The sequence below is a fragment of the Tamandua tetradactyla genome, chromosome 24 (genome assembly GCF_023851605.1).
Source record: "Tamandua tetradactyla isolate mTamTet1 chromosome 24, mTamTet1.pri, whole genome shotgun sequence".
NCBI lineage: Eukaryota > Metazoa > Chordata > Mammalia > Pilosa > Myrmecophagidae > Tamandua > Tamandua tetradactyla.
In genome coordinates, this window is record NC_135350.1 from 4,029,991 (window position 1) to 4,046,438 (window position 16,448).

The 16,448-nt window shown below is 33.3% G+C and overlaps 1 pseudogene; it reads right to left on the reverse strand.

The window, feature by feature from the left end:
- Positions 1-13,846: 13,846 nt before the first annotated feature.
- Positions 13,847-14,544, reverse strand: LOC143668421 (ubiquitin-conjugating enzyme E2 B pseudogene; annotated as a pseudogene).
- Positions 14,545-16,448: the final 1,904 nt, after the last annotated feature.

Genomic DNA, 16,448 nt, shown 5'->3' on the forward strand with positions numbered 1-16,448 from the left:
CAGGGTCTTCATGAGGATGCCCCCAAATATGAGATGACTTTCAAAACCTGTTAAACTTAGTTTACTATTTATTAAGAACATCATAACTTACTAATAAATATTATTTTGTTTCATTTATAGACAGCAACCCATGAAAGACAAAACAGATCTATAAAACATAGAATTCCAATTGCTGATGAAGGAAAGACAAATTTAAAGCTAAAGAAGTAAAAGACAGAAAAATAATAAAAATTAGAGAAAATACTAATGAAATCTAAAACAGGAGAAAATATTAGAGAAAATCAACAAAACTAAAAAAAGGCATCTTTGAAAAGAATGATAAAATTGACAAAATTCTAACAAGACTAATCAAGGAAAAAAGATATGACACAATTATCAATAACAGAAATTTAAAAAACTAATCAGCACAACTAACACAAGGACATTAATATGATAAGAGAAAACAACTCTCTGCCCCAAATTTTATGGCCGAGATGAAATGAACCAATTCTTTGAAAGATATAAACTCATTTAAGTTAAAAACAAAAGTGACATGAGTAGCGTTATATGTACTAGAGAAATTGAATTAATAATTCATTAAATATCTATTAAATAATGTAAGTAATAATTAATTAAAACCTTCCAAAAAGAAATCATCAGACTGAGATGGTTTCACTAGTAAATCCTACCAAACATTTAAGGAAAAAAATAGTAAGAAATTTCCACATCTATTCAGAAAATAGATTTAGAAGTACAAGGAAAACTGTCAAACTCATTTTGTTCTGTTTTTTTCCTTTTGTCCAACTCATTTTATGAGGCCATATTATTCTAATACCCAAACCAAGTAAAGCCTTTTTGAGAAAATAAAATTTCAAACCAATTGCTCTCATGAAAAAAGACATACAAATTTTATTAAAATATTGCCAAATTGAATCTAGGTATATAAAAAATTTAACATAAAGCGGGCAGTGGTGGCTCAGTGGCAGAGTTTCTCGGTTGGGTTGCTGCTGGAGACCCAGGTTCAGTTCTGGGTGCCTGCCCATGGGAAAAAGAAATAATAATAACATAGGAATGAATTGAGTTTTAGTTCAGGAATGCAAGGGTAGTTCAACATTCATAAATAAATTAACGTAACTCAAAATATTAATACTGATTGGAAAAACTATATGATTCTATCAATAGTTCCAGGAAGAACATTCAATGCAATTCAACACATATCTATGATAAAAGTCTCAAAATCGAGGAATTAGAGTATAGTTAACTTAAAATAGATTATGTATAATAGATCCTATATCACATTAATGATGAGAGACTGAATGTGTTTCCCTTTAAGTCAGGAACATGGTTAGGATGTCTTGTTAATCTTTCCTATGCGAAAATATACTGGAAATCCTAGTCAGTACAATAACATAATTAAAGAAATGAAGTACATAGATTGGAAAAGAAGAAAAAAATTCTTATATGCACATGACTTGAGTGTCTATGTAGACAATCTCAGGACTATAAAAACCTCCTGAAACTAACCAGCAAGTATAGCAAGGTTGCAAGATTCAAGGTCAAATTAGAAAAACCAATTGCTTTTGTATATACATCAGTAATGAACAATAAGAATTTCAAATTGAAATACCAATACCATATACAATAACATCAAACAAAACAAATACTGGGATACACATTTAATAGATATGTACAGGGTTAGTATGTGGAAACCTGAAAATACTGATGAAAAAAGGTCAGAGTTCTATATAAATGGAGAAACATTGTGTCCTTATGCATTTTAAAACTCAATAGTTTTAGATATTGGTTCTTCCCAACTTGACCTACAAAATTAATCTAAACTTGATCTAATTCCAGAAAGCTATTTTCTTGATATAGACAGAATAATTCTAAAAATTACATGCAAAGGCAAAGAACTGATAAATGCCAACAGAATACTTAAGGGGAAGAGTAAAGATGGAGGACTCACACTAGCTGATTTTAAGACTTAAAATAAAGCCATCATAATCAAGAAAGCATAGTATTGGAGAAATCATAGACATTTTTGTCAATGGACCAGAAGGGACAGTACAGATATCACAAAGATGGAAAGGCAATTCAATGGAGAAAGCACAGTCTATTCAACAAATAGCATTGGGACAATTGGATATCCATTTGTTAAAGGCTGGACATGTACCCCAACCTTATACTTTACCCCAAAATTAACTCAAAATGGATCCTAGACCAAATATAAAATGATAAATGTTAATTTTTTAATTTTAAATTTCTAAAAAGAAAACATTGGAGAAAATCAACATGACTTTGGATTTGGTAAATTGAATATTAAATACAAAAAAAGCACAGCAACCCATGAAAGACAAAATAGATCTATAAAACATAGAATTCCAATTGCTGATGAGGATGGAGACATGCCTCCAGCTAATCCAGTTTAACAACCACCCTTGATTAAATCTCATCTCCAGGGAGATGATCCAATTACAGTTTCAAACATACAGTGCTGGGGATTAGAAGAAGCGGCTGCCTTTACAAAATGGCATTAGGATTGAAATAATGGCTTTTCTAGGGTAAATTCATCATTTCAAGCCAGCAAAGGAAGTAACTATATAAAAATGAGTCTGGGCCTCTTGTAACACCAGCAAATAAGCAAGGGCAAAATAAACAAGCAAAAAACATACACATGCAATGATAACATATGACAAAGTACTCAGGGACCACCTGAAAGAATATTTAATGACCAAATCTAGAAAAATTTAAGTAACAAAATTAATAAAAGAGTATTGGATTATAACCCAAAGAATAAAATAAATATCCAGGATTTCATGCTGGCGTAAATGAACATTTGAGGAAATATATAAATGAGAAAGAAAAGACACATCTCCCATTCAGAAGAATTCATTATAATTTAGGCAGACAGTACCCAGGAAAGATGGTATAATTCTTCACCCCTTAGTTGTGGACTTCACTTAGTGACACCTTTCTGAGGAGAACACTATGTAAATGAGGAATTTGAGTAACTTTTCAGCAGAGAAACCTGAAAAATACTACCTCTGCCAGGTGACCAAGTTTAACTACAACAGTGATTGTCATGTTGATGGCATATGCTCTTGATATGATATGATGAGAATAGCATTTTGCCCTTGTGGTTTTTCTCCCAAAACACAACATCCTAATGTAATCATGAGAAAAAAATGACACAATTTTCATTTCAGGGACATTTAAGAAAATATCTGAACAATAATTTTCAAAACCATCAGAAAGTAGGAGAAGCAAAAAAAAACATAGAAAGCAGGAGGAACATTAATTACCAGAGGTACCTAAAGAGAATAAATGCAAAGTTCTTCAGGATTAGAAAATGGAATAAAATAAGGATGTTAGGTAAAAATTACCTAACTCTGAGTAAAATATGGACTTTAATGAATAAAAATGTGTCAGCATTGTTCATTAGTTGTGACAAATATATCAATCTAATGATAGTCATTACCAATAGAGGAAACTAGGTATGACATATATGAGGATTCCCTTTACTATTGCCCCAACCTTTCTGAAAATCTAAAATTCTTTTAAAATAAAAAGCTTATTTTAAAAATATGGAAATTATCAAATGGATAAGAGACATAGAGAAAGATTGAACCTAATATCTCATTAATATGACTGAAAAATGAATCACATTTCTCTTGTTTAGGGAATTCATGTGCAGAGAACATTGTTACTTAAGGTCTTAAATATTAAAGAACTTAAAGATATGTTCCCACTCACAAAACCTCCACTTGAAGTTTTTCTATAATTAGGTTGTATTAAAACCATGCAACAAATACTCACTGAATACTTTAAAGGTGAAAGCTTGCTGCAGAGAAAGATAAATTTCAAATGTAGATGTTTTGTTTTTAGTTTTGTAATCACTAAAACAAATCACTTACAATGAGTTGGCTTAGCAACAGGAATTTTTGCTCATGGGTTTCAGAGGCTGGAAACCTTACTTCCTCCACAGTTGTGCATTCTCTAGCCAGTCAGAAATCTTAAGGGAACCTTGTCCTTCCCACCACATGGCACTGTGCATGGCAGTGTCTTCTCCTTTCTCTTTGGCATTCCACTGACTTCTAGCTTCCAGCCGCTCCCTATGGCTTCCTTCTCTGCAATTTCCTTTGCTTATAGGACTTCAGCCATATTGGATCATTCTGTTTGTGCACACCTTAAAATAATGACATCCTCAAAGGTTCAATTTACAAATGGGTTCACACCTGCAGGACCAGGGTTTGGAAATTGACTACGCCTTGTGTGGGGGTCATGATTGAAACCCCAAAACTCACAGGAAGAATCCTTGGGAGTTGAAATTAAGCAGTGCTTATTGAAACAAAACAAAGCAAAAAGACAGCAACTAAACAAAACCAAAAACACCCATCTAGTGTTCTGAGGTAAATGTAATAATCATAACACAAGTGCAGAAAAATTGCTGCAGATGTTCATATGACATGATTATTTCAGACTAGGAAAGTAAAAGGGAAGTACACAGTATTTAACCACTCAGGATACATTCTGGGAAGCCACCAATATTATATTTGCTCTTCAGAGGATTCTATGGGTTTGTATTTTGAGTTTTATCATTATTTACTTTTTAAGATTTAACTACTAAAGGAAGTTGCATTACATTACTGCTTCATTCATAAGCCATTGGCTCCCCAACACATAGCATAATAGTGATAAATTACTCTATATTTGTTTCAATAAATTATTCCAGATTAAATGCCTATAGTTTTCTCCTGGAAAGTCCAAATTATAATGTTTGAAATTTATGAAATTATTGACCTAATATATGCACATTACTTGACATTTTCCATTTCTCTTTGCAGCTCTGAGAATGCAAGAAAGATTTTGAGGCAGATGAGTCTTAAACATGAATTTCTTAAACCCTTCATTTATAAGTGAGGGAATTATAACCCAGTAAGTTTAACAGTTTAACTTTCCAAAGTAACCCAGTAAATGATAGGCCAAGATAGTATCCAGTATTTTAAATACCGCCACCCTCAATGCATTGTCTGTCATGACACAGTTCTCCCTTTTCCTTCCGCTTTTACTCTTTTATGCTCATGCTGATCACAAGTTACAGGCCTTAGAATATTTAAATATGAATGTACTAGAACTACTCATCAATATTGAACTGAATGGTCACAGTGAGTCCAAAAGAGGGTCTGCTTTCAGTTTTAACTACATCATATATTTGAGGTTTCCCTACAAATGGCACAAGAGAAACTTAACTTTTTCTCTAGGAAATGCAGCCAGGAAAGAAAGAGTTACCGTTTCTGGTGCTTGTCAATTTTTGTTTATATATATTGCTATGATTTTATTCTTACTGAAGGAATTTCTTTAATATAGTTTGTAGTTGCCAATTTCAAAACTTATAAAATTAATCAAAACAGTATGTTACTGACATTAAGGTCTATATATAGACCGATGGAATAGATGAGAGTCCAGAATTAGACACCTTTTGCCTGCATCGTTAGCCAACTGATTTTCTACAAAGGTGTCAAGTAGATTAAATGGGGAAAATATTGTTTCTTCAACATATGGTGCAGGGAAAACTGATGTCCACATGCAAAAGAATGAAGTTGGACTCCTAACTCACACTATATACTAGGAATTAACTAAAAATGGATCAAGTCCCAGATAAAATCATAAAACTCTTTGAAGAATACCAACAGAAAAGCCTCAATGACGTCGATTTGGCAGTGGTTTCTTAGATAAACACCAAAGCCATGAAAACAAAAGAAAAATAGACAAAATGGATTTCATCAAAATTAACAACTTTTTCCCGTCAAAGGGCATTGTGTCAGTGTGAAAGGATTATGTACCCTAGAAAAGCCTTGTTTTAATCCTGATTCATCTCGTGGAGGCGGCCGTTTCTTTTAATCCCTAGTCAACACTGTAGGTTGGAAACTTGATTAGATTATCTCCACAGAAGTGTGACACACCCAATTGTGGGTATTAACCTTCGATTGGAGGGAGATGTGACACCACCCATTTCAAGTGGGTCTTGATTAATTTGCTAGATCCTTTAAAAGAGGAAACATCTTGGAGAAAGCTGTAGAGCCATGGCAGAACCACGAGAATGAGAGATCCCATGCAGCCAGAGAGCTTTGGAGACGAAGAAGGACGACCCCTCTGGGGGAGCTTTACGGAACAAGAAGATTGGAGAGGAAGCTAGAAGATGTCACCATGCTCCCTATGTACCTTTCCAGTTGAGAGAGAAACCCTGAACTTCATCGGCCTTTTTGAGTGAAGGTAACCTCTTGTTGGTGCCTTAATTTGGACATTTTTATAGATTTGCTTTAACTGGGACATTTTCATGGCTTAGAACTATAAACTTGCAACATAATAAATTCCCCCTTTTAAAAGCCATTTTGTTTCTGGTATATCACATTCCAGTAGCTAGCAAACTAGAACAGGCAAGAAAGTGAACAGGCAACCTACAGAATGGGAGAAAATAGTTGCAAACCGTATAACTAATAAAGTTTTAATATCAACAATATATAAGATTTACAAGGTCTTTTGGTTAGCAGGCAGTTGTGTGTTCACAGTTTCATGATACTGAGACCAAATTATGTTTTCGTTCCAGAAACAAAAAGACAGATAAATTTAAAAATAGACAAAAATCTTGAATAAAAACTCCTCCAAAGAAGATTCAAATGATAGATAAATTTACCTGAAAAAATTCACAACTACATTAGCCATTAGGGAAATGCAAATTGAAACCAAAATGAAATACCATCTCATAGTCACTAGTATGGCAATTATTAAATATAGAAAAATAAGTATTAATGAGGGTCAGAAGAAATTGAAAACCTTATTTTAATTGGATTGGAGAACATGGCATCTCATTGGAAAACAGTTTAGTAGTTCTTCAGAAAGTTGAACATATAATTACCACATGACCTGGCTAGCAGTCCTACTTTTAGATATATACCCCAGATAATTGAAAACAGATAATTGTACAAGCAGGTATTTGTACAATAGCTCATGGCAGTATTATTCACAATAACCAAAATGAGGAAAGAACCCAAGTGGCCATCAACATATGAATGGATAAGCAAAATGCAGTATATGCGAACAATTGAAATATTATTCTGCTACAAAAAGAATTAAGTTCTCATATATGATACTACATGAATGAACCTTGATGACATCGTGTTAGTGAAATAAGACAAACAACAAGAAGAAAAATATTGTATGATTTTATTTATATGAAATACCTAGCATAAGCAAATTCACAGAGACAGAAAGTAGAGTATAGATTACCATGAGCTGAAGGTAGTGTTGTATGGGAGAGGTATTGCTTAATGGGTAAAGTGTGTGGGTGGTGAAAAATTAATTGATGGTGGTGATGACAGTACAATAGTCTGAATGTAAATAATTATACATGTGAAAGTGGTTAAAACAGGAATCTTTCAGTTGCTAAAAGATGCCAGAAATGTAAATAAATATATTTCAGAAATCCAAAATTTTCAAAATTCTTATTTGAAATTTATGTTCCAAATCCTGACTACTTGAAATACTTTTGATAAGAAAAAAATAAGTGATTTTCAAAATAAAACTTCGAAACAAGGTTCATCCTAAAACAAACTGTTCATAAAAATTTTAGTTTTCAGAACGTCAATAATGGTTTGCTTATTCATGTGAATAATATTATGTATTATTATGTATTATGTATTATGAAATACACAGAAATTATTAAGTTGAAAACAGACTCTGAAAACCAAAGTGTAGAATAAGTTTATCGAGCCAAGTGACATGCGTGGGAGAACAACTAAAAGAAAAGTTGCTCAAAGAAAAGTGGAGGGGAAATGTTTATATAGCTACTTAGAACAAAGAAAGGGTAAGGAGGGATGGGAAGGGGGAGACAAGGAGGACAGGGCTTGAGCTATGCGAGTTGTACAGGGCAGGATGTCCTTGGGTCATGGACCATAATTTAAGGACTGATTAAATTATTAAAGCAAGGTCTGCTTGCCAGGTGTTTGTAGGGTTGGGCTGACCTGGTGAAGACAAGCAGACTTGCTGGACATGTTTATTACAGTTCCTCCTTTCTCGTGGGGTAGGGGTCTTAATTAGCACCATGAAGGATTGTTGTAATATCAGCGTGCCTCAGTTATTTTCCTTCTTTCTCTCTAGTTTCCTGGGAAAAAAGGTGGAGTTCAAACAAATCCAGTTGGTTGGGAAAACTATTTACCACTCCATTTTCACAAATTGTGTCCAAAATCATTGTGCAGAATGTTTTCTTAATTGTCAGCATATTGTGTGTATTTCTTTTCATCCCATGGGAGGAGATGATGATCCTATTTGCGTAGCAGGTGAAAATGTTTAAAACCAATTTCTGGTTCACACTTGGAAGACTTGCTTGATGAAAGAAGTAGAGAAAACATCTATTCGACAGTGTTAAAAATCAACATTTTCATTCTCATATAACACAGGAGCTGGATTTATTTATAGAGAACATTTGCTATTGATACCACATATGTTCAGCCAGATTCAGTTGTCCCTTAATTGCTCAGAGTGAAACTGAGAGGATGGTCATTAGTAGCATCCTGTAAATTACTACACAGAAAATGTAGAAGCAGAGACATTAGCTATGTCTCAAATTCTTGAAGTGAGTATTTTAATATTCTTTGTTCTAAATCACCATTGCATATTATATATCCACACATGTTCTACAAAGCAAATAGATGTTAAGAAATTTGAGCTCCTACTGCAAATAATAATAATGTGATGACTATTTCCATGATTCAGAAAATTATGTCATTTCATAATGCTTTCTTTTGTATTTTTTTTTTTTTGAGGAAGGGGAAGGTGCATGGTCCAGGAATTGAACTCGGGTCTCCTGCATGGCAGGTGAGAATTCTACCAGTGAACTACCCTTGCACCCACATAACGCTTTCTTTCTTTTTTTTAAATTTTATATCAAATAAACATTTTTGCTTTAATCTCACACATAAGTTAAAGTTTTAAAATATTAATTACCATCTATTTTCAACACCCTGCAGTATTGACATTACTTTGTTCTTCCTCATACAAAAACATTTTTTAATTTGTACATTTAGTCAGGATCATTGTACACTCTAGGCATTCCTAGATTATACCATCTCAGTCTTTATCGTGTATCTTTCCTTCTGATTTCATTTGTTCTGATTTCATAATGCTTTCTTAATACCAAGAATATTTTACTTCATAGTTACTTTAGAAACTCAATCTCTTGATTAAACAACACTTCTTATCATATTTTTTTCCCTAATTGTGGGTAGAAAATTTCACTGTGATGGTTGAAGAAAATAAAATTAAGAGCATGGACAAGTTTCATGATTTTGTAGTGAATTTGAAGTGAAATAGAGTACACTTAAATTTAAGGCTAAGCTAATATGAATGTAAATTTATGTCTCCCAAACTCTGATGTGATTAAATAGCACCATATTAATTTAGGTTTTGCAATAATAAGCATTTTAAAAATTTACCTGCTACAGAAAATCAGTAGTTCACGATGACCATTCTTGGTACCTGAAGATACAAAATTAAAGTCTGAAATCTTGTTACCATGTAACAACTTTTAACCTCTGTGAAAAAGTAGGATTTAGTTTTCACTCAGAGAAGAGAGAGAAGGCAAGTCTCAGTTAGGTTTGCTTTTTTTAGTCCAAGGGATATTTTTAGCCATGGAATATTTTATTGAAGAAAAGTTCACACAAGCTCTCTGCCTCCAAATCTGCAAGTCCTATGGAAATGCTATTACTCTGTAGTGCAAAATTCCTAAATTGTTTAACTTGAAAGAATTGTTGGACTACTGAAGTTCTGTTTTGACCATCTTTACCACATATAGACTGTATCTATACAAATAGACAAGTGCCAACCGCCATGCATAAACCTAAACAATGAGATTGGCCCAGAAAAAAATCTGATATATGTGATGAAACAAATAAAAATTTAAAATCACCCCTAATGACAATGGCTGGCACAGGTACAGCTGACTAACTGTCCACTTAACTGATATTAGCACCTCTCTCAGTGTGAGGTTTAATTTTCTTTTATAAGCTAACAGTATCTGTTGCCATTTTTAAATAAATCAATGCATCAAAATTTGGCACTGAACAGGTTTAGAGGCATGCTGAAGTGTACCATAGGAAAATAAAAGCTTACCACTTCCCAGCAGCATATCTCTACTAGTAGACCTCATTCTCTGCTGTTAATACATCTAATTAGCTATTTAGAGATATGAATTCTACCCATTTGGTTGTGAGAACCACTCTTTAATTTCCTGAGGGAAAGAAGAAAATATCTATTGAAATTTATAAAGGAAACAAATAAGGCAATGCAGAATTCAGCAGCATCTGCTATATGATTGTGCCCATCAATTTTACTCAACTGTAACAGGATCAAAATTAATATAAACATATTTAGGGCTAGTGTGTTCCGTATTTAAGATGCCAGTCCTTAGCAAGTCAGTGCCTTATCTTCCATCAAGAAAAAATAAACTCCATGATAGCATGGATTTTTGTTTATTTTATTCACAGGTGAATCTCCACCACTAGAATAATGTCAGACTATTTAGTGGATAATACGTAATTATTGAATGAATGAATGAAAAATGAACAACATGGTCTCAGTCAGATGAATACTGTGTAGCCACCTTAACTGAACAACAGTGAAATGTATAAATGGTCAATATTAGTGCAGATGTTACTTTTTAAAACCTGAAATGGAGTTATATTTAGGAATTCAATTTCACTGTGCATAAATTATATGTAAATTTTCATAAGTAAATTATAAACATGTTCATAAATATACACATACACACAGCAAACAACACACTAAATTGTAAACTAATGTTGCCCTAAAGGATCAGGGTGAAAGCGATGTAAAACTGTGGTTTTGCAAGACTCCACAGATGTCATATTCTTTTGTGTTTATTAGATAACTGCTCTATAAGAATTATGGAGGCAGAATCCATATCACAAACATGTTTGATTGCAAAAGTTTATCTGGAAGTAGTATATTTTTCAAAAGAGAAAAAACTATAAATTATAATCCAGTACCTCTTAATCATGTGGGGGAAGAGATTATTAGTGAAAAAAATATATATAACGGTGCCTGGGCCCAATATGGTGGGGCTTTTATATCTGATAATGAGTTTTAACTTTGCTCTGAAGAAAAAGAAACATTCAAAGAGTTAATAAGGGAAATAGCATGTCTGGGTGCTGGGGAAGTCACAGACATGCTCAGCAGGCATCTCCCCGGCCTCCCCTGCACCCTTCACTTTCCTCTTTTGCTTGTTACCTGCAGATGTTTCAGTATGTTTCTATTTTGCAACAGGGGTAAACCGTAAGTCTAAAGGAATGTTCTGACCTAACTTGAATTCAAAACAGGGACAAGCAGCCCCAGCTGCTTGCCAGTATAGGAACTCTGCACAAACACTGCTTGATGCATGCTTTTTGCTCAGTGGCAGGACCCTCCCTGTAACCTGTATAAAAACCCCACTCTTGGGCAACACAGGAGACCTCCATTTATGATGCAAAGCAGGGCATGCAGAGCCATTGTCCTCTGATCTGGTTGGATTAGCTGGCCTCCCTGGGGGATGGGCTGTGATGGGAACTTTTTCCCTGCTCTTTTGGACCTTTGTGCTACGTAATAAAGAAGATCACCATTTATTGAGAATCTCTGTCGTGCTTGATCCTGTGTTCCCATGACGCACAGTGTAGCAACCACCTCCACACTGGGCTTGTATTTCAGGCAGACCATGCCAGCTACAGGATAGGATCTACATTAAAGGGAAACAACACTGGATTAAGGAAAAATTATTTGTTGTTGCTGTGGTACAGGCAAAGAACAATGGGAACTAAATTAAGGTGGTAGGGACCTGAATTCAGAAAACTGCATGACATAGAGATGTACCTAAAATATTTCACGAATAATACTTTCAGTTACATGTAATGCCTAAGAGAAGTGATATGTAAAGAAGTGAGAAGAAGACCTAATATTTTCTACTAGATTTTTGTGGTTATTTGAAGAGGAGCAGATTTAGCAAAAAACAATGCACTGTTTTGGATGGACATGTTAAATACTAGATGCTTCTGAAATATCCAGTGGAGCTATCCCTAGGAAGATGGATATGTAAATCTGAAATTTAAAAATCAATATTGAGGGGCATCATAAAGTTTTTAATTGAAGTTGCCTGAGAAGAATTTATGGGTTAAGAACAAGTGGACTTGGGGCTACGGCAAACACAAAGTAAAGGCTACACCTATCTTACATCTGGACCATGGCATCATCCTAATTGATCAGAAACACTAACTCTAGTATTTTTCTAATACATTTTATGTTTTCTAATACATTATATTCATAATATATTATCTTTATATTTTCTAATATATATTAGAAAAGATGGGAAGGGAAGGGCAGAGAAAGGAAAGGAAAGGAAAAAAAGAGTTTTTAAAGTAGGGCCATATACAAAGCCGTAAGAAACCATATAAAAAAGAATCTCCACAAGGAGTTTACACTTCACAGAATAACAAATTGAATGATTACGTACCACCCTTTCCACTTGGAACAAACAGTCAAACAGAAAAAAACTTTACAAAATTTTAGCAAATGCGTAATACCTACAAGGATAGTGATACCTAGGGATTCTATGGAAAGGAAAACACAATGGTAAGCCTGATATTTGCTATTTATCAACCAGCCATTTGGAAACCAGAAAGTTTATGAGAGCTCCTGGCATTGAAGAAACAAGAATTGGTGGAATCAGGAGCTCTGGTAAATATGCCAAGTTTTCAACTGGAAAACCCAAAGAGTTCAATCTAAGGAGGCAGATGAACTGGAGGTGTTTAAACCTTGGTTGAATTAAGTTGAACTTCCAGTACAATAACAAACTATGATTATCAAAAGTAAATTCTAGAAATAGGTCATTCAAGTCCTCAAAAATGGCACTAAGATTTTACATAAATAGTATCCAGAATGCGAGTATAAAAATATATAGGGAAAAATAGAAAACAAGAACAAATGACTGAAATATCAGAAAGAAACAGAGAAGAGAAACAGATTCTGAAAAACCCGTGTATTAGCGCTATTAAAAACAGACTATGATTTTTTATTTTTAGCCTCAAAAATTATAAAGAATTAAAACATAGAAACAATAAGAAAATAAATAGAAATTCTAGAAATGATATAAATAATTAAATTAATTAAATTTAGCAAGACAGTGAATGCTTTTAATAGCTGATTATAAAGAGCACATAAAAGTCAGTAGAAAATAGCCAAATGAAAGCTTAATTAGAATGAAAACCATACCTTAGTAATCATAGAGAACTTGATAAAACCAAGTATAAGAGAAAGTCTAAAAACAAGCCAAAGAAAGTGACCTACTATATTCACAAGAGAAGCATTAAATTTGAGAGATATTTTATTGACAAACGCAATCAAAACCACAAGATAATGAAACGATATTTTCAAGATCCTGACAGTAAAGAATTGAAAATGTATAATGCCTTGTGATCTGTTAAACTATAAAATTTCTAGAAGAAACCATAAAAGAAATCCTTATTTATGCAAATGTATCAGAGATAGGACAGAAAAAGAAAAAACAACAACAGAAAAACAATAAGATAAATGAAATATTAAAAGCTTCTGCTTTTTTTTTGCACTGAAGTTATGTATTTTAACAGCTTTACATGTAATATTCATATATAAAAAACTTTAAGTGCTTTTCTCCAATTTAAAAATCTAAAGAATTCAAAAATAAGGCATTCAATATTTGAAAAAAGTACAGATTTACAAAATGTGTATATTCTGTCATGAAAACTCCACACCAACATTATACACTTGGAAAAAAATACAAACAGAATATATTACAAATTTATGTAGCAATAACTTAGTTCACACCATGCAATAAAAAGTACATTAATCAAGATACACAAGCTTTTGTAGGTTCTAAACTGAAGGATTTGTTTCTTTTTCTCTTTCTGCAGAATCCTTAAAACTGATGGCACTTAAAATTTGTTAGCCTTTCTACTGAAAGGTAAATTATACACAACAATGATGAAAAAGATTAGAAGATCAATTATCTATTATGAATCATTCCAGCTTTGTTCAACAATGGCCGAAACTCTTTTTTCATATTCCCGTTTGTTTTCCTGATAAAGCTGTGCTGCCTGGCTATTAGCTGGACTGTTCGGATTTGGTTCATCCAATAGAGACTGAATGGATGTTAAGATAGAAGATACATCATATGTTGGACTCCATCTGTTCTGAAGGATATCTAAACATATGCTACCATCAGCATACACATTTGGATGAAACATTTTGGATAAAAACCTAACAGTTGGTGGTTTATTTGGATATTCTTCAGAAAATTCTATTACTAGCTTAAAAGTACCATCTTCAAAGGGTGTCCCTTCTGGTCCAAATATAACTGCATTCCACTGCATGATGTTGTTTTCAGATGGTGCGCCACTGACACCCACAGGTGGGTCCTCTTGCAATCACTTGAAATCCCGCATGAGCCTCCTCCTGGCCGGGTCGACATGCTTCCCCAGCTGCCCCGCGGTCCTTCTGCTCTTTAAAATAACCTACAAAGATAAATAAATATAAATAAACAACCAAAAGCCTGTCATAGACTAGGAGAAAATCACAATATATTTTATTCTGATAAAAGTCTACATTAAGATTAATGCAGACAATACAAATACAGCTTGAAAAATTGGCCAAATAATTTGAATAGAAAATTCATAAAAGCCAATGTGAATTGTCAATGTGCACATAAAAAACGTTCAATAATACTAATCATCAAGAAGCCGTAGTGAAATGTTAGAAAGATTAAAATGAAAAAAGTCTGATTATGCCAAATGTGAACAAGGATGTGGAGTAACTGAAACTCTAATATATTGTAAGTATAGATATAAAATGACACAACCAACTGGTAAAAATTTTTGAAATTTTTTTGTAAAATTAAATATATACTTACCATATGACCAAACGATTGTACTCTAAGGTATTTCTCCTAACCAAACTGAATAAACATGTCTATAAAAACATAAAGATGTACAAGAATGTTATTAATAGTTTTACTCATAATAGCCCCAATTTAGAAACAGTCCAAATGTCTCTCAACAGATAAAAGAATAAATAAAATGTGGAATATTCATACACTCAAATACTACTCAGCAATAAAACAGAGCTAACTACTAATGTAAACAAAAATGTTCATAGATATCAAAAACATGACTGATTTCATAAACTGGTCTAAAGTAATAGAAAGCACATCAGTAGCTTGCCTGAGGCCAAGGGATCAAATTTTATCTAATTGTTATAATTAGATCATTGTGCTCAACAACTGCCCAATTGATCATATCTTTTAAAGATATATGAAACATTAGCCCAATTGATCATATCTTGGCCATAAAACACATCCCAGTGGACTGAAGTCAGAGTATGTTCTCTAAACACAATAGAATATAACTAATATCACTAATAAAAAGATAAGTTTCAAATCCCCAAACAGTATACTCTTAAATAACCCACGGATCAAAGGAGAAATCACATTAATTTCCTAGAAGTTAATAGAAGTGAATATACCTATGACCTTGAGTAGACAAAGATCTCTTAATAGAAAGATAAAAATCACTCACCGTAAAAGTAGATGGCTATACTGGACTGCATGAAATTAGGGATTGGTGTTTATCAACGGATATCATTATGGTTATTAAAAGAAAAGGTGCCAACTAGAGAGAACGACTGCAATACATACCTGCAAAATGGCCAGTAACCAGAATGTAAAACAATTCCTAATAATTAGTAAGAAAAAGTAACATTTTACACAAAAAGAGAGACATCCTATTTTAATTTGTATTTCAAGAGACATGAAAAGACACTTCAAAAAAAAGAAAGATTATCCAGATGACCAATTAACACATGAAGAAGTGCCACTCTCATTGTCTGTCAGTAAAAATGGAAATTACAATGAAAAGTGATACCGCTATGCACCTACCATAATGGTAAATTTAAAGACTGATAAAACCAGTGTTGGAGGAAAGCTCTTACACACTGCTGTTGGGAGTGTGAATTGGTGCATCCACTTTGGATAACTGCCACTATCAAGTACAGTTGAGCCTGAAATTTCATTCTTACATGCACACACACAGAAATGAGTGTATATGTGGATCAACATATGTTCAGATTCTGATAATTATTCTATTTCTTAATTAGACTCTTCTTTGAATGAATGTGTCCATTCAATGATAGTTTACAAAAATAAAAATTTAAGATTTGTGCACTTTTCTGTACAAAATAATTTGTACACATTTCTGTAAAAACTATTTATTAAAAAGGAAGCATATTCTATGCTTCACTATTCAGTGAAAGGGAGAGCAGAGGGGGAGTAAGGAGCAATGAGTGGAGAAAGGCAAAAAATCAGAAAGGCAGTACATTGCAAGGAAGGAAGAGAGGGA